The following is a 16,113-nucleotide window of genomic DNA, read 5'->3' as shown; positions in this document are numbered from 1 at the left end:
GTTTGTTGAGAGGCAGTGGCATAGTGGTATTGTCACTGGACTAGTGACCCACGGTAAAGCTCCAGGGTCCCAGGTTCGAATCCCACCACAGCAGATGGTGAAATTTTAATTCAATAAAAATCTGGAATTAAAAGTCTAATGGTGACTGTGAAACCATTGTCGTTTTAAACCCACCACCATCACCAAATCTGGTTCACTGATGTCCTTCAGGGAAGGAAATTTGCTGTCTTTACCTGGTCTGGCCTACATGTGACTCCAGATGCACACAACGATGCAGTTGACTCTTAACTGCCCCACTATCTGAAATGACCTAGCAAACCACTCCATTCAAGGGCAATTCGAGGTGGGCAATAAATGCTGACCCAGCCAGCGACACCCACATTCCAAGAACAAATTTTAAAAAAAAAACTGAATGAAATACTCAAAATGAGGTCTTAATCAGATGATTACATAACCATAGCATAACTTTGACCTCTGATCCTGGGATTTTAAAATTGGGCCATAGAGTACAGAAGCAAGGAGGTTATGGTGAACCCATCTTTCGCTTCAGCTGGAGTATTGTGTACAATTTGGAGCATCGTATTTTAAGACGTAGTATCCATAGTATCCCTATAGTGCAGTCTTCACCGACTCTCTGAAAGAGCGCCCTACCTGGGTCCACTCCCCTGTCCTGTGCCCATAACCTCACCCAACCTGCACATCTTTGGACACTCAGGGCAATTTAGCATGGCCAATCTACCTAACTTGCACATCTTTGGACTGTGGGAGGAAACTGGAGCACCTGGAGGAAACCCACGCAGATACTGGGAGAACGTGCAGACTCCACACAGACAGTCACCCCAAAGCCGGAATTGAACCTGGCTGCCTGGCGCTGTGAGACAGCATCTCTAATCACTGTGCAACCGTCCCGCCCTTTTAAAACATTTTTTTAGTCTGCACCGACCCTCCGAAAGAGCATCTACCCAGGTCCACGCTCTGCCCCCGTAACTTAATCTACACACCCCTGATGTGAAGGGATTGGAAAGGGCGAGAAAATATTTGCTCTGCACAAAATGCCTGACACCGCCACATACAGGAACAAAGTTACATTTGAACATTGCATACTGTTGCAAATGGATGCATTGACATGCATTACAAATGGTAACAGAGCATGAATACAAGTTCATTTAAGAACATGTTGCCACCCAATCTTATAACCTGATATCTGACTGAATTATTAGAACTGTTTACAGCACAGAGGAGGCCCATTCAGCTCATCAATTTACAAGTAGTCATCTAGTCTAATCCCACTTTCCAGCTCTTAATCCATATCCCAATCAGTTTTACATGTAATTATTTAAACATCTTGAAGGATTCCGTTCCTATCAGCCTTTCAGGGAGTGAGTTCCAGATCCCTACCACCCTCTGGGTGTAACAGTTTGCTCTCAACCTTCTACCTTGAACTTATGTTCCCTGGAATCTAGATCCCCTCAACCATTGGGAATAGGATATTCCTGTCCACTCTATTTAGACTCTTCATTATTTAATAAGCTTCAATTAAGTCTCCCCTCTACCCTCCCTGTTCCAGAGGAAACCAACAACCCTGTCATAGCCAAACTTTCCTGTTTGGAAAAAAAAAAATTTAAAGTACAAAATTAAATTTCTTTTCCAATTAAGTGGCAATTTAGCGTGGCCAATTCACCTACTCTGCATATATTTGGGTTGTGGGGGTGAAACCCACGCAGACACGGACAGAATGTGCAAACTCCACACTGACAGTGACCTGGGGCTGGAATCGAATCTGGGTCCCTGGAGCCGTGAGGCCGCAGTGCTAACCACTGTGCCACGGTGCCCCTCCAGTCTTTCCTCTCCTAGGGAATAACCTCTTAAATCTGTTCTCTTGATGGTGAACTATACCTGGGCAAGACAATGCCAGAGGGAATTCTGATGGGAGGTCTGTAATCATCCTGACATGCAAATAGCTAATCTAGCCTGGGTAGAGGGACAAAAAACTAAACAAATCATCTAGTAGCTGGTTTCCTTCGAAATGTCTCTCCGGATAGCTGTTGCTTGTCTGCATGCAGTTTATCTGGTTGTCAATAATGCAACACCCAGAGGCTGATCAAACTTAACCCCGCTCGTGGACTTGCCTTCAGGGTGTTCTCTTGCCACACCCGTTGTAGACTCACCCTGAGACTCTTTCCCCCACCCCTCCCACCTCTTGGGCTTACCTTGAGGGTCTTTACCCCACCCTGTCCCTCATGGACTCGCCTGGGTGTCTTACCCCTCCCCTTTTCTGGGCTCGCCTTTAGGGTCTTACCCACCGCTGCCTCTTGTGGGCTCGCCTTGAGGGTCTTCGCTTGCCACTCCCTTGTGGACTCGCCCCCAGGGTCCTTCTCTCCCACCCCCCCTCCCCACCTCATGGGCTCACCTTGAGGATCTTCACCGCCCCTCATGGACCCCCCCCCCCCCCCCCCAGGGTCTTGCCCTACCCTTGTGGACTCGCCCTGAGGGTCTTACCCCTCCCTCTTGGGCTTGCCATCAGAGTCTTGTGGCTCGTGGGCTCACCTTAAGGGTATTTCTCCACCCCCCCCCCCCCCCCCCCCCCCCCCCCCCGGCCCCTCATGAGCCCCCCAAGGGTCTTGCACTATCCTTATGGTCTCGCCCCGAGGGTCTTACCCCATCCCTTGTGGTCTTGCCATGAGGGTCTTACTGCCCCCCCCTCCACTCCGTGGGCTCACCTTGAGGGTCTTTCTCCGCCCCTCATTGGCCCCCTGAGGGTCTTACCATATCCTTTTGGACTCGCCCTGAGGGTCTTACCCCCTCCCCTTCTGGGCTTGCCATGAGGGTCTTAGCCCCCCTCATGGTCTCTCCCTGAGTGGCTCACCCAGGGTTCCACAGAATCATAAACCTTAGGGTCTGATTGAATCACAAGCCCCACACTGCCTGTTGATCTTAATGTGAGCTCACACTGCAGTGAGTGCTAATTGGGACATTTAACCTGCCTCCACTAGGGTAGCACAGTGGTTAGCACTGCTGCCTCTCAACACCAGGGACAAGGGTTCAGTTCCAGCCTTGTGTGGTTCTCTGTTTGTGTGGAGTTTGCACTTTCTCCCTGTATCTGCGTAGGTTTACTCTGGGATCTCCGGTTTCCTCCCACAGTCCAAAATGTGCAGGTTAGGTTGACTAAATTACCCCTTAATGTGCCGAATGGCCTCCTCCTGCACTGTAGGGATTCTATGATTCAATGACCTGCCCCGCTAGATTTGGAAGCATTTTTTGGTGTCACAGGTCAGCAACAATAACTACTATTTTCACCAGTGTTTGTTAAATTATTATAATGAAGACCATTCTAATTGCGTTTCTTTTTTTTTACATATCATTTCTTGGAATCAGTTTAATTGGTGAGGTGAAATTATTGCCAAATAAGTTAAATGCTTGTGTCTTACCTTTGGGACAAGAATTCAAATCCAACCCTGGCTCCAAATCCCTGTCAATATCTGTGAGGATGCTGTGTGAACTGAGGATGGGCAGTCTTTTCTATTTCTTTATTATCATTTAAAAAAAATTTAGAGTACCCAATTCATTTTTCCCAATTAAGGGGTCAATCCACCTAATCTGCACATCTTTGGGTTGTGGGGGCGAAACCCACACGAACACGGGGAGAATGTGCAAACTCCACAAGGACAGTGACCCAGAGAGAGCCAGGAGCAAACCTGGGTCCTCGGTGCCATGAGGCAGCAGTGCTAACCACGGCGCCACTATGCTGCCCTCTAGGTTGAGCAGTCTTTTTTTTTTAAATTTAGATTACCCAATTATTTTTTCCAATTAAGGGGCAATTTAGTGTGGCCAATCCACCTACTCTGCACATTTTTGGGTTGTGGGGGCGAAACCCACGCAGACACGGGGAGAATGTGCAAACTCCACACGGACCGTGACCCAGAGCCGGGATCGAACCTGGGACCTCAGCGCCATGAGGCGGTTGTGCTAACCACTAGGCCACCGTGCTGCCCTAGGTTGAGCAGTCTTAGAACACTGCACTGAACAGGCACTTCGGCCCTCGCTGTTGTGCCAAGCATTGTCCGAAACCAAGATCAAGCTATCCCACTCCCTGTCATTCTGGTGTGCGCCATGTGCCTATCCAATAGCCGCTTGAAAGTTCCTAAAGTGTCCGACTCCACTATCACAGCAGGCAGTCCATTCCACACCCTAACCACTCTGAGTAAAGAACCTACCTCGGATATCCCTCCTATATCTCCCACCCAGGGGCAGCACGGTGGCACAGTGGTTAGCATTGTTGCCTACGGCGCTGAGGACCTGGGTTCGAATCCCGGCCTGGGTCACTATCCGTGTGGAGTTTGCACATTCTCCCCGTGTCTGTGTGGGTTTCGCCCCCACAACCCAAAAGATGTGCAGGATAGGTGGATTGGCCACACTAAATTCCCCCCCAATTGGAAAAAATAATTGGGTATGCTAAATTTATATATTTTTTAAATATCTCCCACCCTGAATCTTATAGTTATGCCCCCTTGTAACAGCTACATCCACCCGAGGAAATAATCTCTGAACTTTACTCTATCTATCCCCCTCATCATTTTATCAACCTCTATTAACTCACCTCTCATCGTCCTCCACGCCAAAGAGAAAAGCCCTAGCTCCCTCAACCTTTCCTCATAAGATCTTAATCCAGATCCAGCATCAGTTTGTGATTCCTACTCCTTTTGTGCTCGAGGCTGGCTGGTGTGTACTTCAGCAATACTGGTCTAGTACAGCAGAGGCTGCTCTAGAGAGGCAGGACTTCAGGTTCCATGTTGGGAGAGAAAAGAGGGAACGCTGCTCGCTTTGTTACACTTTGTTACGCCTGAATCGTGGATTCTTGTAAAAAGTACACTGAGCGGGATATCTTCAGGCTTCGAAAACTATTTTCAAAACTCAGGATTTCTAATGACTGCTACCTGCTTTTTTTTAAAGAAGAGAAGCACTAAGCATTTATATTACATATTTCACAGCCTCGGAACCAAAACATCTCTCAGCCAACTAAATATGTTTGAAACATAGTCACTGTGCAGTGTTGGAAATGTGGCAGACAAATTGCACACAGCAAGCTCCCACAACAGGCAGCTTGATAACCAGATAAGGTTTTTTAGGCAGTGGCTATTGACCCAGGCGGACAGAGAATTCCATTTTCTTCTTTCAACTAATGCTGTGGGAACCTTGTGTCCAGCTTGAGGGTCTTTAACAACTCATGTGAAAGGTGGCACCACAGACCATGCGGTACTCGCTCTGTGCTGCACTGGAAGTGTCAGCCTGGATGCTCACGTCTGCAGAGTGGGACTTGAACTCTGACTCCAGAGGCAAGAGTGCTAACCAGGTTGATATACTTAACTGGCATTGCACAGCTGAGTTGGGAATCTCAATGAAGGGGGCATGCAAGGAAGAGTAGTCCTATTCCTACCCAGCATTAGCATCTTATGGAGTATAAATGGGCCAAAAATAAAGTGTAGTGGACTGTGGAAAGAAATCCATTCTTATGGAATTGTATTATTTATAAACTCTGCTGCAATTTGTCCATGGGCAGCACAGTGAGGCAGCACTGCTCACAGCACCAGGGACCCAGGTTTGATTCCAACCTTGAGTGACTGTCTGTGTGGAGCTTGCATTTTCTCCCCATGTCTGCGGGGGTTGCCTCTGGGTGCTCCGGTTTCTTCCCACAGTCCAGATATGTGCGGGTTAGGTGGATTGGCCATGATAAAATTGACCCTTAGTGTCCAACGGTTAGGTGGAGTTACGGGCATAGGGTGGGGAGAATGGGCCATGGTAGGGTGCTCTTTCGGAGGGTCGATGCAGACTCGATGCGCCGAATGGTTCCTTCTGCACAGCAGGGATTCTATGTTTCTACGTTTCTGTGTGCAGAGCCTGTAGGCTGCATCAACCACTCGATGCAGTGAGTTACAGTTCAGACCGGAGAACTGGTGTTTCACAGCTAATCAGTTGATCACTCAAAGATGGACTCACGATAGTCAAGCCTTTCTTCCTTGTGTTCGATTTTTCCTTTGCAGCGCTCATGCATTCTGTACTTTCACACAGCTGACTGAACTCAGGCAGGTAATCGCAGCTCCAGTGACCTGAGGTCATGGGCTGAATCCACCCAGCACACCCCCATGTCTATTTATCACTTGAATTCACAGCGATGGACAAGAACAGCCTGTCGCTATTGTCAATGGATTAGGCGAGGAGGCAGCCAGTTACGTTGTGTGGGATATTTTTTTAGGGGTGGGGGGGGTGGAGAAAAGAGAGGGGGAAAAAAAAACAAGTTTTCTTTTAACAGCAAATTCCTCAGCCCCTTGGTCCAGATTCCCGTAATTACTCCCATTGTACCTTGCCTGAATGGTGAATAATACGCCAAAAGCCATGTCTAATTGAGACCTTACTGACCAAACAAATCCTGCATTGTTCGCCTTGACAAATTGAGGCCAGAAAGTGGCAGCGACAGTGCGGAAATTAAAAGAAAGTGCTAGAAAGACCATTAAAGCTACAGTAATAACCCTGTCTCGCTCTGCAAGGTCCGACCTGGCCAATGGATGGTGAAGCTTTTGTTTTTAAATACATATAATCCCAGCAACGGCACCTCAGGGCCTGTGTTATTTATTTAGTAAAGGCGATTTAAATTGTAATACAAGATGTGTGGGCCTGTCCCTGGAAACTAATTGGTTGACGTTTAAATGCTATTAGGCGTGGAGAGTGGCAGGATGTGGGCTGGCTGGTGTGTTTTTTGCTTTTTTTTTTGTCAGTTGAATTGGCCTGTCAGGACTTGGGGAGGAGAAGTGAGGGGCTACTGGCAGCCGCATTTCGCAAGCAACGGACGCATTAAGCTAATGTGTGTGTACGCGTTTACTGAACAAAGCAGACTGGTTTGCTTCAACGGCTGAGTCGCTGTTCTTTTAATTAATTTAAAAAAAAAAATATTTTAAAATAAATTTGGAGTACCCAATTATTTTTTTTCCAATTTAGGGGCAATTTGTCATTGCCAGTCCACCTAACCTGTACATCTTGGGTTGTGGGGGAGAATTGCAAACCACACAGACAGTGACCTAGGACTGGGATTCAAACCCGGATCCTCAGCGCCGTAGGCAGCAGTGTTAACCACAGTGCCATGTGCCGCTCCTCTTAATTTATTAACCATACCGTCCAGTGGCTAATGGGAACGTGTGGCCATTCAGCTCCTCAAGTTTATTCCACTATTCAGTTAGATCACGACCGATCTGCACCTCACTCCAAATACCACCTTGGTTCCATAACCCTGAATACTGATAACAGCAGGTTAAAGTACAACAGGTTTGTTTCAAATCACTAACTTTCGGAGCACTGCTCCTTCCTCAGGTGAATGAAGAGGCATGTTCCAGAAACACATATATAGACAAAGTCAATGAAGAGGTATGTTTCTGGAACATACCTCTTCATTCACTTGAGGAAGGAGCAGTGCTCCGAAAGCTAGTGATTTGAAACAAACATGTTGGACTTTAACCTGGTGTAAGACTTCTTGCTGTGCTCACCCCAGTCCAATGCCGACATCTCCACATCCTGAATACTGATGCCTAACAAGGATTCTTCTGTTGATTTCAACTTGAAATTTGCATTTAATGCACTGCATCAGCTTTTTGGAGGGAGAGAGTTCCAGATTTCTACTACCTTTTGCGTGAAGTGATGCTTTCCTGACATCACTCCTTTTAATTGCCTGGCTGTGATATGAAGGTTGTGTCTCCCTGTTCTGGACTCCCACATACCAGACAAAACAGTTTCCCTCTTATCTATCTAATCAAATCCTTCCATCACTTTTAACACCTCAATGAAAAGCGACAGAGCTGCTCAGATCACTCCTGTATCTTCCACACTCTAGGGAATACAACCCTACTCCGTGCAACCGCTCTCAGCCCTGCCATCATTCTGATGAATTTACACAGTGGTCCAGCCCACCAATTTTTATTAGACTAGTAACAGAATGTTTTCTTTTTTAAATTGAAGAACCGCTCCCTTTCTGGTGAGTTGTCCCAGCTGTTACAAGTCTGATGTACTTCCTCCATTCCCCCTCCGTCTTCAATTTTTGTCCTGTCTTCCTCTCCTGAAGTCATTGATTTTTTTTTTTTTTTGCTGGGGTACAGATCCACGGAAGCCAGCAGCTCCTTCAGCCGTCCCTCACAAATCAGCCTCGAGTGAGCTAGTCCACCCTGGAGGCATCACCACGAACCACAAAACCCTATTTGGCCTTCTGCCGCAACATTCATAGGCGGGCAATTTCCAGCCAGGCTCACTGGATTAGAATGGGAGCAGGGACATCAGGTCATTTTATTTTAATTTGAATCATAGAATCATAGAATTTACAGTGCAGAAGGAGGCCATTCGGCCCATCGCGTCTGCACTGGCCCTTACAAAGAGCACCCTACTGAAGCCCACATATCTACCCTATTCCCGTAACCCAGTAATCCCCACTTAATGTTTTTTTTGGACACTAAGGGCAATTTAGCATGGCTAATCCACCTATCCCGCACATCTTTGGGTGGATAACGGAGCACCCGGAGGAAACTCACGCAGACAAAGGGAAGGTCCACTACCCTCCTCCTCGGTTTAAATCAGTAACTTATCATCGAACCTGGATAGTATGGCTTTAATGAAGACCTTGAACAGAAAATATGTGACTTAAATTGTGTAATATGTCAAAACACGGTACTCAGGTTACAGTACAGGCTCAGGAAATGCAGAGGTTGTGAGTTTAATCCTTGTGGAAGCAGCCCATCCTAATGGGCATAGAGAGAGAGGGAGTGGGACTCAATGGAAGGGTGTTCCAATGAGATGGCACAGCCATAATGGGAGGAATGGACTCCTCCTCCTGCGCTGTATGATTCTATAATGGGTTCTGTGTGTGTTCAGTGAATTTCAGATTTTCCCATCTTTATCAGGCTTGTACATTAACGTTAAACTTTGACTACCTGGAGTTATCTCCAAGCTCTGAAGAGTACCTCCTACTTTGCCAATGCGGTATTTGTCACTTGCAGATTTGCAGGCTCTTGGAGTGAGATTGCCTGTAACTGTAGCTGAAGTTCTTTTTCCCATAAATTTAGAATACCCAATTCATTTTTTTCGCCAATTAAGGGGCAATTTAGCGTTGCCAATCCACCTACCCTGCACATCTTTGGGTTGTGGGGGCGAAACCCATGAAAAAATCGGGGAGAATATGCAAACTCCACACGGACAGTGACCCAGAGCCAGGATCGAATCTGGGACCTCAGCGCCGTGAGGCAGCAGTGCTAACCACTGCACCACCGTGCTGCCCTACTGTAGCTGAAGTTGACTGCAGCAGCACTTGCGAACTTAATCAGTGTCACTGTCACTAAGCTGGGGAGTTAGAAAAAGATTTCTGTCTCTAGTTGCTGAACCAGTAACTCCTGGTGGCAGATGCATGGCTGAGGGACATAATTACATTGTAGCCCTCCATAGGTGAGCAGATTGACAACTTAATGCAGCTAAAAAATGGCTAGATTGGGCAAGACATTTGAGGGCTTCGGCAACTGTTCCAAACTGTACCTCGGGAGATTTGGCCCCTTCAACAGAGCAGAGGAGAGTATTGGCAAAATATTTTTTAAAAGCAGTGATATGAGGATAGAGTCTTCCATTGTCAAGGATGGATTCAATCCCAGGTCTGGAGCTTAAAATAACAGTGCTCTAAATTATACTGCTGCTCAGTTCCTGGAATATAATTTATAAGAGGCTGTTATTGCGTGCTTTTAAAACTTCAATAACTGGGGGCCTTTTCTGCCTTGATAAAGCAACATATTTAGTTGTTCGTTCTGGTTTCTAATTCTATGTTCCTAATGCCATTCTATATTGCTATAATTTTTATTTTTTTTTTTATAAATTTAGAGTATCCAATTCATTTTTTTCCAATTAAGGGGCAATTTAGTGTGGCCAATTTACCTAGCCTGCACATTTTTTGGGTTGTGGGGGCGAAACCCACGCAAACACGGGGAGAATGTGCAAACTCCACACAGACAGTGACCCAGAGCCAGGATCGAACATGGGACCTCGGCGCCGTGAGGCTGCAGGGCTAACCCACTGCGCCACCGTGCTGCCCATATTGCTATAATTTAAACGTCTTTGAGTCCTTTTCGGAACATTGATTGTGACGCTGAAATTAGCAGTCACATCTGGGTCCCTTGTCCAATTATTGTGACAAAAGTTGAGTATTTTTGTTCATGTCTTCTTAGAGGTTCTCTCTTGATGATGCATTTTATTTTTTAGTTCGTAAGCAGGTTTCATTTTAAAGAAAGGTCCCACCTTTGAAATAACTGCAGCTGCTCTGCCGAAAGACTGTCTCTATGAATTAAATATTGGCGGGATAGGTGGATTGGCCATGCTAAATTGGCAAAAAGAACGAGTCGTATCAAGTCAGTTGATTACAAGCAGACATATTGGCCCCAGTGTTTCCTACATTACATCTGTGACTGCGCTTTGCAAGTATTTCATTGGTTGTAAAATGTTTTGTGATATCCTGAAGTTGTGAAAGGTGCCAAGTCTAAAATCAGCGAGTATGCTTCTGTGCTAATTGATCTGTATCGTTGGATCATTATTCAGTGAACTGATGAAGATCTTTAAGATGATGAAACGATGTGACAGGGTAGAAGTAGAGAAGCTATTTCCACTTTGGTGGGAGGGAGCTGTGGGAGCAGGGAGAGGGAGGTGCAGTTGAAGGGGCTTGGCAGAACAGAACTAGTGGCTGTAAATACAATCGAGTCACAAGTAAATGCAACATGGAATTCAGGAAAGGGTCTTTATCCTGAAAATTGTGACAATATGGGTGGTTGAGCCGATTTGAATAGACTAATTTAAAGGTATATAGAAGGATACATTGGTGGTGGCAGCTGAAATAGGGTGGGAGGAGGAGGCTTGTGTGGACCTCCTGGGCCGGATAGCCTGTAAATAGTATGTATCCAATTGTAATAGCAGGTAGATAAATCGAGTTTTTGAATGGTTATTTTTTATAAATTGAAAGTGCCCAATTCTTTTTTCCCCAATTAAGGGCAATTTAGTGCAGCACCTACCCTGCACATCTTTAGATTGTGGGGGTGAGACCCACACAGACACGGGGAGAATTTGAAAACTCCACACTGACAGTGACCTGGGGCCAGGACTGAACCCGGATCCTCAGCACTGCTAGCCACTGCACCAACTTGCCGCCCTTCAAGTTTTTGAATATTGGGGTTAGTTGGCCAATTCCCTGCTATTCTTCAGATAGTGTGGTGGAATCTTTAATGGCCACTGTCCCATTTTTAATGCAAATTTGCTCCCCATCTCCATTTCACTGTTTGCAGTAGTGTAATAGCTTCTCTATTGGTCCTTTAATTTTAACCAACATTGATCCTCTCCCATACTGCAGTAGTTTATTTGATCACCCTTGCTTTTACTCCTCCACCACTATCTTTGTTTTTTTCCCCCTTACACCTCTTTCCTGAATACCAATAACTAGAATGTTGTGTCTCCAATCCTTCTATTTGGGCCAGCTCTTTGTATTGCCACTATATAATTTTTCCATGTGGTGACATGTGCCTGCTCTGTACCTTAATGCCATAGACGTCAAACCCATCTTTATTGTCGCACATTTCTCCCCCATCTGATCACCCCTAATTCTGAGCTATTCATTACTCTAGTGCTGTTTGTATTTTCCATTCCTCTCTCTAATGTTTCACTTTAGTGCCCATCCCTTTGCCAAATTAATTAAACCCTTTCTCACAGTTCTAGCCAACGCACCATGTAGTACTTGAGCGCTGGTTGCCGTACCACCTGTCTATTGAATCCTGATTTCTACACTTTGCTGTGCTTCCCTCCCCGTGCAGTAATTTGCGCACGGTGCAATGAATATGCTCAGGACTGCATGCCAAGGTGTCGTCACCCTCACTGGTATTCCACGCAGGAGTTGGTTTGAGAGTGCCACACTCCTGGAGAATTCCTGCACTGCCTGCCTCTGCCTTCCGTGTCGGATGGCCTCTCAGTTGCCACTCTCTGTAGCTGCAGGGTGACCACCTTCTGGAATGCGTACTCTTAAGAAACTCTCCGATTCCTTTCAGCTCTGTAGTCACTACATCCATTCCAGTTGAGAAGCCCTGAGTCCAAACAACTGGAGACACTTCTGCGCAAGGGGCCATAATGGCACAAAGGAGGCCATTTGGCCCATAGAACATAGAACATTACAGCGCAGTACAGGCCCTTCGGCCCTCGATGTTGCGCCGTCCTGTGAAACCCCTCTAAAGTCCCTCTACACTATTCCCTTATCGTCCATATGCCTATCCAATGACCATTTGAATGTGTTTAGTGTTGGCGAGCCCACTACTGTTGCAGGCAGGGCATTCCACGGCCTTACTACTCTGAGTAAAGAACCTACCTCTGACATCTGTCCTATATCTATCTCCCCTCAATTTAAAGCTATGTCCCTCGTACTGGACATCACCATCCGAAGAAAAAGGCTCTCAATGTCCACCCTATCTAATCCTCTGATCATCTTGTATGCCTCAATTAAGTCACCTCTTAACCTTCTCTCTAACGAAAACAGCCTCAAGTCCTTCAGCCTTTCCTCATAACATGTTCCCTTCATACCAGGCAACATCCTTGTAAATCTCCTCTGTACCCTTTCCAATGCTTCCGCATCCTTCCTATAATGTGGCGACCAGAACTGCACGCAATACTCCAAATGCTACCGCACCAGAGTTTTGTACAGCTGCAACATGACCTCATGGCTCCGAAACTCAATTCCTCTACCAATAAAAGCTAACACACCGTACGTCTTCTTAACAACCCTCTCAACCTGGGTGGCAACTTTCAGGGATCTATGGACATGGACACCGAGATCTCTCTGCTCGTCCACATACCAAGAATCTTACCATTAGCCCAGTACTCTGTCTTCCTGTTATTCCTTCCAAAATGAATCACCTCACACCTTTCTGCATTAAACTCCATTTGCCACCTGTCAGCCCAGCTCTGCAGCTTATCTATATCCCTCTGTAACTTGTAACATCCTTCTGCACTGTCCACAACTCCACCGATTTTAGTGTCATCTGCAAATTTACCCACCCATCCTTCTAAGCCCTCCTCCAGGTCATTTATAAAAATGACAACAGCAGCGGCCCCAAAACAGATCCTTGTGGTACACCACTAGTAACTGGACACCAGTCAGAACATTTCCCATCAACCACCACCCTTTGCCTTCTATCAGCTAGCCAATTTCTGATCCAAACTGCTAAATCACCCTGAATCCCATGTCTCTGTATTTTCTGCAATAGCCTACCGTGGGGAACCTTATCAAACGCTTTACTGAAATCCATATACACCACATCAACTGCTTTACCCTCATCCACCTGTTTGGTCAGCTTCTCGAAGAACTCCATGAGGTTTGTGAGGCACGACCTACCCTTCACAAAACCATGTTGACTATCTCTAATCAAATTATTCCTTTCCAGATGATTATACATCCTATCTCTTATAAACCTTTCCAAGACTTTTTCCACAACAGAAGTAAGGCTCACTGGTCTATAGTTACCGGGGTTATCTCTACTCCCCTTCTTGAACAAGGGGACAACATTTGCTATCCTCCAGTCTTCTGGCACTATTCCTGTAGACAAAGATGACTTAAAGATCAAAGCCAAAGGCTCAGCAATCTCCTCCCTAGCTTCCCAGAGAATCCTAGGATAAATCCCATCCGGCCCAGGGGACTTATCTATTTTCACACTTTCCAGAATCGCTAACACCTCAAGCCCTTCTAGTCTAGTAGCCTGTATCTCAGTATTCTCCTTGACAACTTTGTCTTTTCCCTGTGTGAATACAGACGAAAAATACTCATTTAGCACCTCTCCTATCTCCTCGGCCTCCATGCACAAGTTTCCACTACTGTCCTTGACTGGCCCTACTCTTACCTTAGTCATTCTTTTATTCCTGACATATCTATAGAAAGCTTTGGTGTTATCCTTGATCCTATCTGCCAAAGACTTCTCATGTCCTCGCCTGGCTCTTCTTAGCTCTCTTTAGAGCCTTCCTAGCTAACTTGTAACTCTCGAGCACCCTAACTGAACCATCACATCTCATCTTTACAGAAGCCTCCTTCTTCCTCTTGACAAGTGTTTCAACTGCTTTAGTAAACCATGGTTCCCTCGCTCGACCACTTCCTCCCTGCCTAACAGGTACATATTTATCAATAGAAGTAGCTGTTCCTTGAACATGCTCCACATTTCCATTGTGCCCATCCCCCGCAGTTTTCCTCTCCAGCCGATGCATCCCAAGTCTTGCCTCATCGCATCATAATGGAGTCCAGCTGATGCTCTCTGGAGTAATGCAGTCAGTTCCATTCTCCTGCACCATTCCTGCAGCTCTGCAAATTTATTTCCCTCAAGTGCCAATCCAATTTCCACATGTGACCATCCAGAACACCTGAAACACTTTGGAGTTTCCACATGGCATAGAGACCGCAAGCGCCGTGGTGTTCAGTTGGGATGTCAACCCAACTTGGAGGTTTCTCTCCATGTAGAAGTGTTTGGAATTCTGTGATAGGTTATTGCTGTGGGTGGACTGGAATTGTGCAGTGTCCACGAGGCAGGCTTTTAATACGTTTGGATATCTACAATATTTGCTAAAGTGCTTCATATCCATTGGAATTCAGCAGTGTGTAATAGAATGGAATGCAAAATGTTGTGCTGAAGTGGAGTTCCATAATACAATATGACTGCAATGGATGGGAGATGATTTGTCCCCATAGACATTCAATTTCACTTAATGGAGATAATGTGACAGATTAGAGTTTTCTATTGAGTTGGAGGCGGTGGCATAGTGGTATTGTCACTGGACTAGTAATCCAGAGACTCAGATTACTTCCCTGGGGTCCCAATTTCAAATCCCGCCACTGCAGATCGTGAAATTTGAATTTAATAAAAATTTGGTGGTGACCATGAAACCATTGTCGATTGTCGTGAAAACCCGTATGATTCGCTGATGTCCTTTGGGAAGGAAATCTGTCAGCCTTACCTGGTCTGGCCTATATGTAACTCCAGACCTACAGCAATGTGGTTGACTCTTAACTGCCCCTCAAGGGTAATTGGGGATGGGCAATAAATGCTGGCACAGCCTGCAATGCCCACATCTCAAAAATTATTTTTTTAAAACGAGGTCTGCATGAGACCTTAGTATTTTCATTATTTTTTTATTACTTCCTGTTTAATATCCCCCACCTCCCCAAAAAAATCTCAATGATGCTTGTTCAATGATGCTTAACAGTGTTTGGAGAGAGAGCTATGGAGAAGTGCTTTAAAGAGAGAGGGGTGGGAGAAAGCCAACTCTCCCTCCAATGATGTAACTCTGAAGGATACAAGGTTAAGAAATTCTCCTTTGAAGCCAGTGTGTTGCAAAATGAAGCTTTAAACGAACAAAGCTTTGTCCCAATTCCTTCTCTTGCCCCCACCCCCCATCACCCTCTCCCACTCCCTTGTTTTTCAGCCCGCTTGAATGTTCTATTCTTTAACACTAATCAAACTCTGACCCTGGGAAGTATAACAAAGAGCTGTATGGTCTGGGCAGGGAGTGCACACTCTCCAGCCTCTTCACTGTAGGTAGACTGTCTTCCTGTTGGTGAGGTACTGAAACTTCCCATTCATGTAACAAACGGGGCTAATTAGTGCCCGGGAGTGAATACATTTCTCATCGCACATTGCTTTTGAATGCAACATCAAAGGAACAACTTCCTTTTGTGGTTTTTTTTCTCTCTCTCCTTTTCCAAGATCTATGTAAATAAGCAGTTGTATAATACAATTCAGACATGGTGGTACCAAAAAAAAACTTTTCCATGCTATTCAAGTACTGTGATGCATGGGGTAGAATGCTGAATAGAGCAGGCACTGCTAAGACCCAGTACATGTGCCTCCTTGATTGCTTGAGATGCAATAAGTAGAGCTCCACATTTTGTCAAAAGGAATCCTGCAACATCTGTGTTAGTTGAAGCAGAACAATCCCAAAACTCACGAAAGGTGAAGTGGTGATTGGGCTTGGGTGGGTGGGGGGGGGGTTCCCTGGGGCATCATGGAGCAGCTCCCTCCTATCCACTCAAAG

At 45.9% G+C, this 16,113-nt stretch overlaps 1 protein-coding gene across 1 annotated transcript in view; it reads left to right on the top strand.

Annotated features, from left to right (window-relative positions):
* The window catches only part of plekhm3 (pleckstrin homology domain containing, family M, member 3), an 82,427-nt gene that overhangs the window by 28,339 nt on the left and 37,975 nt on the right, over positions 1-16,113 (top strand). The window lies entirely within an intron of this gene.

The sequence above is a fragment of the Scyliorhinus canicula genome, chromosome 2, assembly GCF_902713615.1.
Source record: "Scyliorhinus canicula chromosome 2, sScyCan1.1, whole genome shotgun sequence".
NCBI classification, from domain to species: Eukaryota; Metazoa; Chordata; class Chondrichthyes; order Carcharhiniformes; family Scyliorhinidae; genus Scyliorhinus; species Scyliorhinus canicula.
The sequence above is the reverse complement of the archived record's forward strand: the minus strand, read 5'-3'. Positions and strand labels throughout refer to the sequence as shown.